Source organism: Bubalus kerabau, chromosome 15 (assembly GCF_029407905.1).
Source record: "Bubalus kerabau isolate K-KA32 ecotype Philippines breed swamp buffalo chromosome 15, PCC_UOA_SB_1v2, whole genome shotgun sequence".
Lineage (NCBI taxonomy): Eukaryota > Metazoa > Chordata > Mammalia > Artiodactyla > Bovidae > Bubalus > Bubalus kerabau.
Window position 1 is genome coordinate 32,204,896 of NC_073638.1, and position 14,499 is coordinate 32,219,394.

Here is a 14,499-nt window from a genome sequence, read left to right on the forward strand (position 1 = left end):
GGGAGAAAACAGGGGTTGGGAAGGTTCTTGAATTCTTGTTGGGACACTTAAAAATATATATTTATTTTTGTTTATTTGACTGCACTGGGACTTGGTTGTTGCACATAGGATCTTTAGTCATGGCATGCAAACTCTTACTTGTGGCATGTGGGATCTGGTTCCCTGACCAAGGATCGAACCCAGGGCCCCTGCATTGGGAGCATGGAGTCTTAGCCACTGAACCACCAGGAAAGTCCCTGGACATGTTAAGTTTGAAGGGCTAATGGCACTTCCGAGCAGAGGCAACTAGTTGATAGCTGGCTTCTTTCATTGAGCAGACATTTATTGAGTGACTGCTATGTACTAGGTGCCTTCCAGGTGCTGGAGATACTGCAGTGAACAGAACAAGCAAAACCCCTGTGTCTGGGTGCAGCTTGGCTTCCTGGATGGCACTAGTGGTAAAGAACCCACCTGCTCATGCAGGAAACATAAGCGACTTGGGTTCAATCCCTAGATCGGGAAGATATCCCTGAAGGAGCGCATGGCAACCCACTCCAGTATTCTTGTCTGGAGAATCCCGAGGGACAGAGGAGCCCAGCAGGCTACGGTCCATGGGGTCACAGAGTCATACACACTGAAATGACTTAGCACACAGGCACGCTGGGTGCAGCTTAGATTCAAGCAGAGGGAGATGCAAGAGGTTATTAAATGATGCCATACTTGGAAGGTGTTAAGTGCTGTGGGGGAAACAATGGAACTCAGAAGGGAGCACTGGGCATGTAGGAGTGAGGTTTAGGCAGTTTTTCGAGCTCAGAGACCAAGCTGGGCTGGAGATGTTGGCTGGAGAAGTACATCTAGGATGATCAGAGTGAAAGGGGTTGATGGAGATAAAAGTGTGGGAGAGAAAGAGATGTCAGAAGCGAGATCTCAAAGTAACACCTGGAGATGATGGGTGTGGGACAAGTGCGAGGGGCAGGTTGGAGCCCTCAGGTGCCCTCCCAGGAAGAAGCAAATGCTGCAAGGGAGGCACCATGACCCACATTTTGGGGCTCTTGCTCTGTGCTTGGCAGCCCTCCATGCAGAGTTGCATGTGGTCAAGGATCTGAGCTCAGCGGTCCTGAGCTGGAACCTTCCCTGTGGAGCTGGTGACTCTGAGTGTAATGTCCCCTGTTGTGCTGCTGTTCCCTCACCTGTAAATAAGGATTCTTTAGCATCTACCTCATAGGATTGCTGCAAGGATGAAATTAGATAATTAGATACATTAGGTAATGCCGATACAATGTCATGACCATGAATGCTGCCTAGGAGAATGACTCTTGTCCTCCCCGCAGCCCTGTGAGGCAAACCCTGATTTTAGATGAGACCAGTGCCTGGAGAATCCCAGGGATGGGGGCGCCTGGTGAGCTGCCGTCTATGGGGTCGTGCAGAGTCAGACATGCCTGAAGCGACTTAGCAGCGGCAGCAGCAGTGGTGGGTTAGTGCAGGATGAGCAGGGCGTTAGGGTGTGGAGGAGCCATCTTTAGGCTCCTCTGTCTATAGTATCTAGAGACCTAGCATGAGCTGGGCCCAACCTTGCACAGCATCCAGATGGATACTTGTAAAACAGAGTCTCCTTCAAACTGAGTCCCCCTCACATCATCTCCCCCTGCCGAGTTGATGATTAATGTCTCTACGCAAAACTTGGTTATTCTTCTTGTCCCATCCCTGTTCCCCTTGAGATAGAGGGGTATCAAAAAAGGGCCGGAACCTATGTGGCCCTTCATGTCTGTGACTCTTGCTTGTAGAAAAAGGCTTTAGTTTCCTATGCCTTTCCTGAGTTCCAAAGAGTAGATTTAAGCACTTACTAATTAGGGAGGTGAGGTCAAGCAGAAACGAAGGAAAATCAGTTAGGCAAGAAAAGTCATGGTAATTGTTCAGCAGGGTCCTAACTCCTCCTGGAGGAATATACACAAAACCTGATGTGTATCTTTGAGTTGATTAGCAGGGACTAAGACCCCTATCCCGGAGAAGGCAATGGCACCCTACTCCAGTACTCTTGCCTGGAAAATCCCATGGACGGAGGAGCCTGGAAGGCTGCAGTCCATGGGGTCGCTGTGGGTCGGACACGACTGAGCGACTTCACTTTTCACTTTCATGCATTGGAGAAGGAAATAGCAACCCACTCCAGTGTTCTTGCCTAGAAAATCTCAGGGACGGGGGAGCCCGGTAGGTTGCCGTCTATGGGGTCGCACAGAGTCGGACACGACTGAAGTGACTTAGCAGCAGCAGCAAGACCCCTACCCAGGTGGAGGAGAGTGATAACCTGCTGGTCACAAGCAGAAGACTGTTTGAAACCAGGAGGTTAACGATTAAAATCCCCTGAATAACACACTGTTACCTGCATCATCAACCAATCAGAAGAAAGCCACGCCCCCTACAGCCCCCGCCCCCAAACATTACCTTAAAAAAACCCCCTTCCTTGAACGCCATTGGGGAGCTCGGGTTTTTCCGCATAAGTTTTGGGGCTTAACTTCCCCACAACCAGGCGTCAGTGGATGGGCGTCACTGCATGGAAGGTGAGTGGACACAAATTTGATTTGGTTATACTTGCTGCTCCGTAATGTTTGCTGCTGCGGCTGAAAGTGCGAAGAGATAACCCAGGCCACTGGATGGGATGCAGACGGGGAACTGGCGGATGGTGGGTGCCGAACCTGGAGGGAGAGGCTGGGGAGGGGAGGATGTCCCCCATCACCAGCACACTCCACTGGGAGGGAGGGACTCCCACTCTACCTCTCTCAGCACCTGGCAGTGACACGCAGTGGCCCTGGGGAGGGGACTCTGGCATTAACATCAGCCCCTCCATGTCCACTCTGCAGCACCCATTGCTAAGCACTGGGGATGTCAAGACAAAGGAGGTGCTAGGCCCTCTGCCATCCACAAGGTGAAGGGCTCAGCACTGCCTGGTGCTGTGAGAGAGGCAGGGGCCAGATGCTATGGGAACTGAAGGGGATGGAACAGCTGTAGGGTTGGGGAAGTTGGGGAAGGTGCCCGAGTGGAGTTGGCACGTGACCGAGGCCTTGTGAAGGAGTAGGAGTTTGCCCAGCTGGTGTGGGGAGACCAAGTGTGTGAAGATTGTGGTCTGTGGCAGGAGGAGGTAAGTTGGGTGTGGCGGCTGCTGCGGGGGTGGAGGAGAGTTCCGGGTGAGGGGTATATGGTTGAACCCACGTCTGTGTGCTCAAAGCAGAGCGAGGCCTGACAAATGGATAGGTTGGCGCGTGGAGCAGAGAATGGTTTATGGCGGGACGCCAAGCAAGGAGAACGGGCAACCCATGCTCAAAAGACCCAAATTCCCTGGTGGTTTTCAGGGAAGGGTTTTAAAGGCAACATTTGGGGTGAGAGCTGCAGGGGGCATGACTTTATTCTGACTGGTTGGTGGTGAGGAAGAGGCTGTGTTTCAGAAATCTCCATCATCACCCCTCTGGTTCCAGCCAGTCTGGGGTCTGAGTGCTGTGGTCAGCAAGTAGTTACCAACCTCCACCTGGGTTCCTGCAGAACAACTCAGACACTTGCGTTCGATGTTGGGCATATCCCTTGAGGAGGAACTAAGGACTCTGTTTTATCGCTGAATTATTGTCTCCTGGCTGCTTTTCCTTCCTTTCTGCATTCCCTCACTTTCCTAATTCGTAATTGCTTGAATCTGCTCTTTGGAACACAACAAAGGCTTAGGAGATGAAAGGTTTTTATTTTTATTATTGCAAATAATAAACAGGTGTGTGTGTGTCTGTCTACGTATATGTGTGGTGTAGAGGGGCTTTTGTACCCAAGAGGTGCTTGGTTTCAGTGACATTCTATTATGTGGCAGAGCTGCTTCTAGAAAAGCTTCTGGACTCTTCTGGAACACCAGCAGTACCTTCCAAGTCAAGAGGGAAGCCAACTGGAACAACTTCTTGTTTTTCTCATAGTGCTCCAGAAAGGCAGCTCTGGGCTCAGAGGAACTTGAACTTGCACAGAGTGTTCAGGTCTTACCTGGTGATCTGACCCCCACTTTCTCCCATGTCTCATGGTCAGGGTGTTTATGAGGTTTTCAGACACGGAAATGGGGGTGAGGTGGGTTGAGTAGTGCAGATGGAGTTCACATAGACCGTGTGTTTCATGCCCCAGATGCATTCTGGAAATTTGTGTCAATCTGTTTTCTGCAAATTCAATAGAATCTTAAAGAAATTAGAGGGAGCTGTCATTTCATGGAGTTCAAACCTGCCCCCTTTTTTTTTTTACCGACTGAAGGATCCTTTTGTCATGCAAATATCTTCTATTCGTGAGCTGGTATCCTGTCTTGACTTTCTTTAAATGAGACACACCTCTACGGGGCAAACTGTGGGGCTTACAGGCAGCCTTTTCAATGGTAGGCAAATGTCCATCCCCCGCCTTTGTTGTAACCAGTCGCTTTGGTGGTCTTTGTTTAGATCAGGTATATTTTTGGCCACTGGAGGGCTCTCCAGATAGAGAATGACTGGAGAATCCCAAATGTGTTCCCGAGCTCAGACTCCAGCTCACACCCAGATTTTTGAGCAGAGCAGCACATCTTGCAAATCGGATTTAACTGGGGAGAGTAACAGTAGCATGGATGTTTCTTTTATTTAGGAATTTAAGCATAAAAGAAGCCTCTATTTAAAAGAGCAGCTTTTGGATGATAGTCTTATTTGGAGCTGGCAAGGAGGTGCTAATCTTGTGTGTGGAGAGTGATCTTGCAGAATTCAGCACAGCTTAGAAAAGCGGAGCTCTGAACAAAGGTTATTTCTCTTGTGCAAACAGAATCACACCGAGATGTATGGAGCGAAGTGGGGCCGTAGAGTTTATTTTTATAACAAGGAAAAGGGAGGACTGAAAGAATAGTTTGGAAGACTGGCATCTTATACCTGGTAAAGCAGAGAACGACTACTGTTTATTTTCGTGCCACGTCTTTTCACCTGCAGCTTTTCTACTTTATTTTTTGAGTTTAGTTCAGAGATTTTATTTGGCTGAATGTTGCCAAAACACACAAATTTCTGAGCTCAAAGATGTCCCTGTGGCATAACAAATTCTAGATCCAGCTCCACTGCCTGCCCCCCCCCCCCCCTTGGATCAAACACAGACTTGTTGCAAAACCAGGTAGAAATGAGAAGAAGTCAAGGGAAATGTTCAGAAAGGAATTATGGGCCAGTGACCAAATTGCCTCAGTTTATTTAAAAAAAAATTTCATCAGAACTGTGCAAAGCAGATAAGTATCAAACTAGACTAAAATAAAGTCTCAAGTTCTAATCTCTGAAGGCCTGCAACAAAAAGTAAAGTTGATTGTATAAATTTGCATGCTTCTTCCATCTCCAGAGCAAGGTGGCATTGTCTTGCAGGTAGTTTTGAAGATGAATTTGGGCTCTAACCACTGAAGAACTTAGGTTCCATGGAAGCAGATATGGGCACTGGAGATGAGGCTACTGTAAGGCAAGATCTCTGAGGACTGAGGAGGTTCTCATATTATTTGTCCATCTGTGAAATGGAAATGAACCTTTTTCTGACTTACCTCTTAGATGGTAGTGTTACTGAACCAAACTGGGGTCCACTTACCTGCTGTACAACAAAGCCAATTTACTGACACCAGATTGTGGTGAAGGAAAGTCCTGTGTTTATTTGCAAGACGCCAAGCAAGGAGATTGGTTCAGGCAAAACTAATACAATTATGTAAAGTTTAAAAAATAAAATTAAATTAAAAAAAATAAAAAAAAATAAAGTTTAAGTTAATATATGTCCTACAAAAAAAAAAAAAAAAAGAACTTTGCAAAAGGCAGTTCTTTTCTATATTTATTTGAAAGTGAAATGAAAGAACAGGAAGGAATGAGCCCTAATAGAGAACCTCAGTTTCCCTTTGAACTGGGGAGTTTCGGAAAAGTTGAGCGGACAATTTATTCCAGTCTGTATTAGCCGATTTTCCTCTTCTGCGAACCTCAGAAGTAGGCAGTAGAGAGCTGAGGGTGTTTTCAGCAGATGCATGTTGAGAGGGGTAGAGGGACTTGATGAGAGCTGCCAACCTGGACCTTTCTATTTGACCAAAGTTCTTTCTCCTGTAGACTATCCCCTTGCAGCCTGTGTCTTGTTGGGAAGCTCTGTTCACCTAGTTGTATTTTGGAATTTTGCTTCTCCCAAGGATGGCCTGGGAGTCAAGTCTAGGATCCACTTGATTCTCATTTCGGGTGATAGGATGCAGCTTGGATGGTCCCCTAGGAGGTCTGTCCTCTGGCAAAGAGCTCCCCAGGAACTGGAGAGAAGGATTTACGGCTGGATGAATGGAGGTCAAGGCCAAGTCATGTCAACTGAAATCAGTTATTTAGGGGATTCGACTACACGAGGAATGACTGGGAGAATGGGACTTCTCAGAATTGCCCCCAAACACTGAGAAAAAGTTAACTGAGGGTCTGGAATCCCCTCCCCTCTCTGAACTCATAGCTGTCATTGTCTTGGACGCTCACTCGACATTAAACACACATCTTCCTCTGACATATTTGTATTGTTTTAAAAACTGTATGACAGATAGTTGTGCTGAGTGAGTGAGTGCCGGGCACCTAGCAGGCAGGCAGTAAATATTTGCTGAACAGTGAAAAAATGCAGTGGCTTGGCTGTCAGTATGGCTTCTTTTCAGAGCCCATCCCCAGTGTTCCATTCATACTGGGCTGGGAGAATTTCTCGTTTAAGGGTTGATCGTGCCCGGCCTGACCAGGACGGTCTCTGTGAGCATGCAGAGTACAAGCCACCATGGCAGCAAAGAGGGACGGCTGGGGGGAAAGTACATCTGGGAGTTTTCCTAGAGACGAGGTGCAGTTCCTTTGTTCTGGTAGGTTTCAGCCAGAAGGAACAGCAAATTTTACTGTCTGAAAACCACCGAAGAGCTTATTCCCTTCCCCCTTCACCTCCATCCTTCCCAACCTGGGAATTCATTTGCTGCTTCTCTTTCCTCCTCTTCTGCCCCAGAGCAGTCCCCAGGGACAAAGCTCTTTGTTGTGAACACTCCAGGGCAATATGGAATTGCAAGGTCTCTAGGGCAAAATCAAGGCTGTCCGCCAAGGAGAGTGATCGCTGAGCCCGAGACCCCCGCCTCCCCCCTCCACCTGTTGATCTCCCCCTTCCGGGGGTGAGCAACAACCCGCATTGTGCTTGGCATGCATGCGCTTCGACACCAGGCTCAGCAGATGGCGCTGATGAGCAAAGCCCTTCCCTTCTCTCCCCCGCCCCTCCCCACTACCAGAGCCTCCCTGGTCTAAAGCGAAAACAGATGTTTTCATCATTTCTGGATCTGGCATGTGACTTGCAGTTCAGCAGTGTGCCGACATAACCCAGAGTTGTGCGTTCCCTTCATCCCCTGCAAAATAAAAATTCTGACTTGAACGAGCCTTCCTCCTAAGTGAGCCACTGACATAAGGTCTGTTGAATCCAAGGGCGAATGGCTCCAACTGCAATGCCTTTGTAGCCAGGCCTGGCTCTATAATTGAGACTGCCCCCTCCCCCTCCCACCCCCCCCCCAACCCCCCCCCCCACCCCCCCGCCCCCAGCACAAAGCCAGGGCGGCAAGTCTAGCTATCTTTACACCAAGGGCTGGGGAGAGGCGCTAGTTTTTTAAAATAGCCTTGGTCAGGCTGGCTGGGGACCCTGTGCGTGGGAGCCAGTGCGTCCAGAACAAAACAGGAAGGCCGGGGCGGCGCGCCCTGTTCCCCGAACCTCCGGCAGGTGGCAGCATCGGCCCGGCCTGGTCTCTGCCGCTGGCCAGCCCCAAAGCCGGGCCCTGTTACTTTCGGTGGCCTCAAAATTATTAGTTCCAGATGAGTTCTTGCAATTGTAATATTTGGTTTAACCCAATCTGCCCGATTGCGTCAGCACACGTTCAAATACAGCCGTCTGAAGTCTAACCAGACATCAGAGGCATGTTTCAGGGGGTGTCAACATTCCTTACCCTTTGAAAGAATTAAAAAAAAAAAAAACCCACTCACACAAAAACCCAGAGGTTGATTTATCCCCCAAATGAAAGAAGGGTGAGCCGCCTGGGGCTGAGGTGGCCGAGAGGGACAGAACAGGGGAAATTCAGAGAAGGCGTAACAATAGAACTTTGTGGGTCGAAGTCTGCTAGAATGGAACTGGATTTATTTGTTGAACTAGGAAGGGACCTCTGGGCTCTTTGAAGGTTAGAGCAAATAAGCAGAACTGGTGGGCATTTGGTTTTCTAAGAGAAGAGCCCTTCGAATCACGTAGCCGCTATTGTGAGACACAAAACGCAAGCTATCGGCCTGTGGATGGGCCTCTGCGTACTCTTGGCCTGGCCGCTCAGGAAGGGGGTCAGGGCGGGGGGCTGTATTTTACACACAGCTGTGAGGGGTACCCCAGTCACCAACTCAGGACACAGACTGGGTTGCCTGAGGACAGACACCAGCCAAGGGGCCTGGAGGACCCAGTTAGAAAACGCAGCACGGCCTGAAGGCGTCTGGCCAGGGGACCTGCCAGAGGCCTCAAGTGTATTGTAAACAGCCCTGCTGCACTCAGTCACTGCCATACCCTGGAGACATTGTCAAGCACCCCAGATGCCGGGCACCTGCTCTGGGGGTCTCAGGTTTTATAGACAGGTCAGTTGAGGCTAAGACTCACTGTGCCCGGGGGCCGAGTAGCACATGTGACAAGGCAGCTCAGGAATCTTGCTCCGATGACCAGACACGAAAGGGTGTCTTGCTTCCCTTAGTGGAGATGGAATAGCCTGGTCTTGGGAGGCAACCTCTGTCGGGCAGTCCTCCTCCTCCCGCCTGTACCCTACTTTCCAATCCGTGCTCAGATTCTTCAAGTACCTCTTTCAAGGTTGCAGAGAGCTTCCTGCTAGCCGACTATGGGGAGCCTGGCCATTCCCTGCAGGCCTCAGGCTCGACACGCTCCTGATCAAAAGCCAGCAAGCGTCTGGCAGATGCTGCGTGTCCTGTGTGTTGGAAGCTGGTGGCTGGTGCTGGCGGCAGGCAGGCAGGCTGATCAGCCATCTTGTTAGATGTGGCTGGGACCCGGGTTCCTCCCTCCCCACTCCAGCGGCCACCCCACTGCCTGGATTAGACAGAGGAAGGATGATGATGTTCTTGCTGTTGTTTAGTCTCCAAGTCGTGTCTGACTCTTTGAGCCCCATGGGCAATACAGCCCGCCAGGCTCCTCTGTCCATGAGATTTCCCAGGCAAGAATACTGGAGTGGGTTGCCATTTCCTTTTCCAGGGGATCTTCCTGATCCAGGGATGGAACCGATGTCTCCTGCATTGGCAGGCAGATTCTTTTACTGCTGAGCCACCAGTGGGACCTCCACAGTGCTGGCAAACACCAGCAGAATGTTTAGAGGTCCAAGCTGCCACCTCTTTTCCTCTCGGTTTGGAAAATGCATGTGTCCCTACAGGTTGCTGGGGAGATGCTAATTGTCAGTAGTAAGAGCCACACTTGGTCCTAGCAGATGCTCGGCTTGGGGAAATAATCCAGCCAGGCAGCCATGTGAGCACAATACTTACCATGGTCTTTGTACACCAATAATAGTTGAGAAATTCCAGTATTTCTCTCCACTGCCATCTAACTTTATTCTCTTCTGAGAATCAGCTTTTGGAGGTTCTATAATCCAGACTACTCAGATCTGGCTGCTTAAGAATCACCTAGATGCTGCCCCAGAGATGTTGAAATCAGAATGGAAAAGAGGTGGGAGACAGAAATCATAATTTAATTTTTTTTAGGCATCATAATTTTAAATCTCCTCCCCCAGATGATTGTAATTGTAATATATACTACCTGGAAGTAAAAAAAAAAAAAAAATCACTGATTCTATCCCAACTTCCTTTGTTTACAGATAAGGTTCCTAAAAGGAAAGTTTAAGGGGTTCAGACAAGATCACACAAGTTCAAGTCTGGAATCTCTGGATAATACCTCTGGCTTCTCAGGGATGGTCGAAGTTCCTCCTCCAATTACTGAGACAATCACCTCCCTACTCTTGCCACTTTGCCCTGTTCAATGAAACTCTCCAATGACCACCCACAAACCTATGTCACTGTTGCCTCTAAGAAACCGGGAAAGAGCAAATACTTCTGAGAAATTTTCAGTTTTTCTGGCTTGAATAAAAAGATTAGAAATGAGAATCACCTGCACCCTGATTTCTCTCTTTTATCACTTATGTTTCCAAATGGGATTTACACTTGCAAATGGCCGTCATGTGATAACTGCTCTGCGGTGATCTGTTTTTATGGGTGAGGCAAGAGGGCTCTCAGAAAGTTCAGTCTCATGTTTAGGGTTAAATAGATGGCAGAGACGAAGCCAATGCAGAGCCGTCCCACCTCTCACCCTGCTGAGACCCAGGGCTTGTCTCTTGCCAGCCTCCTCTGTGACTGTTTATGCTGCTGTTTGCTTCTCTGTCTTTCCCCACTGGGGGCAACAAGCACCCTCTGAAATAACTCCATCTTGCATGGGAAGGAATAATCACTAACTCATCCCTTGAGGTAAGGTTTCAGGGAATAGGTGTGCCTTGAATACTGTGAGATCTGTGATGCTTGTAGGGTGAGTGAATGACCACAAGTCACTGAAAACAAGACAGGCAAAGATCCAGGATATCGTAGTGGTAACCAGGTCAAGTAGAAAGGAAGCTGTAGGTTCCCTGTGTGACCTTGAAGGAGCCCTTGCCCTTTCTGGGCCTGAGTTCTCTCTCCTGGACATCACCTCTGAGACCTCTTCTCACTCTGACATTCCATGAGAGGCAGGGAATCCCTGCTCCCATCTTTAATCAGATGTGAGGGACCAGAGTGTCTTCTCTCCGTAAGTCAATTACTCTAGAGCCATTTCTTCAGTGGCCTAAGAACTAGTTCATGATGATTAAAATGGAAATCTGAGGATAAGCAGCCACAGGCAGACAATGACTTGGTCCCCGACCTGGTGATTTCACAAAGGACACTTGTAAGTTGCTTCAGTAGAATTCTGTCCCTTCTTGGAGGAACTACCCAGAGATCTTGCATCACTGGGGTTCATTTGTCCACCTGGCATCATTAAACATTTATGAAGTACTTAGTATGTTAAAAAAAAAGTAGAGTAAGAAAAGCTTATACCCAAGAGCAACTCTTCCAGATTAAAAGAGACCAAGGAAACATTATAATGAAATGTAATGTGTATAATGAGGCATTATAATGAAATGTAATGTAACGTGATCTTGGATGCTAGATCCAAGAGGGAAAACTTATAAAAAACACTTTCATGACAATTAGGGAAATCTGAATGTAGACTGCATAATGGGATTATTGGTAATTTTTTAGATGTGATCATAGTATTGTGGTTTTATAGGAGAAAGTCCTCATCCTTAGAGGCATGTTGACTTAGGGATGAGTGTTGTTTTGTTTGCAATTTGTCTTCCGATGATTCAAGGGGAAAAAATAGGCAAATGTGCAATAATGTTAGCAGTTGGTAAATCAAGGATAGAGTATATTGAATGTTCATTGACGAGTTCTTCAATTTTTATATAGATGAAAAATTTTCAAAAGTAAAAAGACCAAAAAGAAATGTCTGTGTCTGTAAGGATTTTATCATTTACTTACCATTTATTCTTTACCAAGGGCAAAAATGACAACCCACACCAGTATTCTTGCCTGGAAAATTCCATGGACAGAGGAACCGGGTGGGCTACAGTCCATGGGGTCACAAAGAATCAAATGCGACTGAGTGACTGAGCACACAAGAGCTAAAAGACATGTGAATCACTGTGTTTAATCCAAGGCAGAGTAGAATGGATGGCCAGTGGAGGTATAAGGAGTAAGTCTTGGAAGCCCAGAATGAAGAATCACTCATTTTCCCTAGGGTGTTGGTGGTGGTGAGGGGGGTCTTCTTTCTGTGGTAGAATTTGAGTTGGGTATAGAAAGGTGTGTACAGTTTCAATAGGAAAGAGGCAAGGGAGGGGATTTTAGGCTGAGAGGACAATAGAAGCAAAATTACAAAGCTGAACTTTATCCAGTATAATTGGAAGATAATAAATGTGTGAGGGATGCCCTGGAATTTAAATATTAATTGACATCAGAAGATAGGTGGCCTTGAATGCCATAGGAAAAAATTCCAAATCTGACCTTCTCAAGAAAAGATAAATGAAATATATTCATCTTACATCCACAGCTGTTTGCCATATAGGCATCAGCATGGTGGTAAGTTGATTCAGTCATGTCCAACCCTTTGTGATCCTATGTGCCATAGCCTGTCAGGCTCCTCTGTCCATGGAATTCTCGAGGCAAGAATACTGGATTGGGTTTTCATGCTCTCCTCCAGGGGTGGAGATCCCAACCCAGGGATTGAACCTGTGTCTATTATGTCTCCTGCATTGGCTGGTGGGTTCTTTACCATTGGTGCCACCTCTTAGGCATCGGCATGGTTATCTAATTAATGAATTTTCTGTGGCAAAACTTGTAGTGATTCTTCACAACAAGCATATATGACTCAACTCTAAAATTTTCTCCACCCTCTGTAGATAGAAACTCTTTCCTATTCCTGGCAATCACTCATGCTCATTGATCATGTAGTGAGGTGCATGGAAGGCCATTCTTGACAATAGCCAGTTGCAACTACTTTCTCTAGAATTAATCCGCTTGCTCCTTATCTGTTTCCTTTTCGGATTTTCAGTCCAGAGATGCCGCAATTCAGCTCCCAATCCTTGCCTCAAACTGCTTGCTACCATAGCCAGTCATCGTTCTCAGGGCTCATTGGTTTCTTCAAATTAGTGTGGTTTGCTGGCTCCATGGATCATGGCTGCAGGAAAGTGGACTGGCTGCTGCCCAGCTCATGCCAGGGACCCACCTCAGATGGATTAAACTCAGTGGGGCATCACCAGGGCAGAAGAGAAGAGCATTCCTCTTACATTCTCAGCAAATCTATGTACCTGTTTTTTATATGATATCTACCTTATTGCACTGAGATTGTTTTCTTTGTCCCTACTAGATCAGGAATTCTTTAAGGGTAAGTACCACATTTTTGTTTGAATCTCTAGGACTTAGCGTGCTGCCTGGCACTTAGTAGGTCCTCAGTAAATGCTTAATGAAGAAATCAGTAGATGAAGCAGTGGGCAAAGAGGACTATCTTTGAATTGGCATCCCTTTAGATTTTTGCACCATCAGTCCCTTATTTGAGTGTCTAATTGAGAATTGAGGATTTCTTCGGAAATGACCAGCCATAAATAGGTCACAGAGAGTATGCCTTATTGAAGTTCCATCTCTGGGCTTATTTGTATTAGTATGAGTTTTAAGTATGGCTCCTTAGACAGTGATAATCTCCAGTTGTGTTCCTCTGGGGAGCTGCTTTTCCAATGCATGTAAAAGAGATCAACTCTCCCTTTGAAACTGCGGTGGGATTTTAAGTTGTATCAACACAGAGCTTGGGAAAGGAGTTGAGTCATAAACCATAGTAATCAGACTTTGCTCTTACATGCAGCCCTTTTCACTAGCAGATCCACCACATAGACAACAAACACTAATTGAAATCAGAGGATTACTAGAGTTGTATTCCTGTTCTGTCCGTATGGGAAATGCATTGCCATCACATCTACAGAGGCATGGCCATTTCACCTCTCTGTTACACACCACAGAGTCAAAAGAACCAACTTCTGGGCTTCCCTAGTGGTCCAGAGGCTGAGACTCCACACTCCCAAGGCAGGTGGCCCAGGCTCAATCCCCGGTCAGGGAACTAGATCTCATATACTGCAACTAAAGATTCTCATGTGTTGCAACTAAGCCCTGGCACAGTCAAATAAATATTAAAAACAACAACAACAACAACAACAAAAACACTTTCAGAACACAGAGCAGTTTCCACGAAGAGCCCAGGCCAGGAACCATGGGGTCTGTTCTGATCACTAAATAACCATCCTTAGTCCCTGTAACAGATGGCGGGTAATTGTGTTGGCTTGTATGTTTTGTCCTGGCAATGGTTCCTTGATTACTGTTTTCAAAATATTCTCTCTATCCCTGATACCCACCCCCAACCCCCTAGCCCCAGGCTCTATCTCTGTAAGGTAGGCAATGAGTCTCCAGTGCTTCTAAATTCAGGACTGAGCTGACCATGCCTGTGGGATTCTTGTAGAAAATAAAGGTTTCATGCTGGATCCAATAGCAGCTTAAATCTCATGAAGAACAACATGAAGTAGCTTTGGTGACTGAGTCCATTAACTACCTGATTTGGCTTAGGGTTTTCCACCCTGAGACAGAGAAGACCTCTTATCTTTTTATCCATCTTCCTAAGCTAGAAGCACAAGAGTCTTCCCCCTACAGATGACTAAGTCTGTGGCCAAAGAATCACATACCATACCCTCTTCTGAGTACTGTACATAGAGCCATTCTCGGTCACTTCAATTCAGTGGAATTCAGTTTATTAATTGAGCGATTCTTATGAATGAGACACTGTGCCAGCTGCTATGAGAGTGTGAAATTAAATGTTAGACACTGACCCTTCTCCTCAAAGCTCTCTAGATCTGTAACCCATCTCTGCCCCCACTTTGTGTAG

At 47.1% G+C, this 14,499-nt stretch overlaps 1 long non-coding RNA gene across 1 annotated transcript; it reads left to right on the forward strand.

Annotated features, from left to right (window-relative positions):
• The first annotated feature begins 2,397 nt into the window (after positions 1–2,397).
• On the forward strand, positions 2,398–10,121 carry LOC129628853 (uncharacterized). The gene is made up of 2 exons (XR_008702939.1): positions 2,398–2,534; positions 9,833–10,121. It is a non-coding gene; the product is annotated as an uncharacterized LOC129628853 (long non-coding RNA).
• Positions 10,122–14,499: the final 4,378 nt, after the last annotated feature.